This window comes from Acyrthosiphon pisum, chromosome A1 (assembly GCF_005508785.2).
Source record: "Acyrthosiphon pisum isolate AL4f chromosome A1, pea_aphid_22Mar2018_4r6ur, whole genome shotgun sequence".
Classification (NCBI taxonomy): domain Eukaryota; kingdom Metazoa; phylum Arthropoda; class Insecta; order Hemiptera; family Aphididae; genus Acyrthosiphon; species Acyrthosiphon pisum.
In genome coordinates this window covers 113,249,631-113,249,852 of record NC_042494.1, presented here as the reverse complement: position 1 = coordinate 113,249,852, position 222 = coordinate 113,249,631, and positions in this window count along the sequence as shown.

The following is a 222-nucleotide window of genomic DNA, read 5'->3' as shown; positions in this document are numbered from 1 at the left end:
AACAGGCAATTTTTAGCAATAACCGTTTTTTCTCATCACCAAAAAGTATAATTTATAACGATTTGATGAAATAATTTTTTTTAATTTGAAAAAAAATTTCCTAATTATAGGAATTAAAATTAAAAAAAAACCTCAAATTCGTATACACTTATACACAAAAGCAAATTGATCGGGCTTTGACACATCAGTTGTTGAATTCAGAATAAGTGACTACATTTCAGA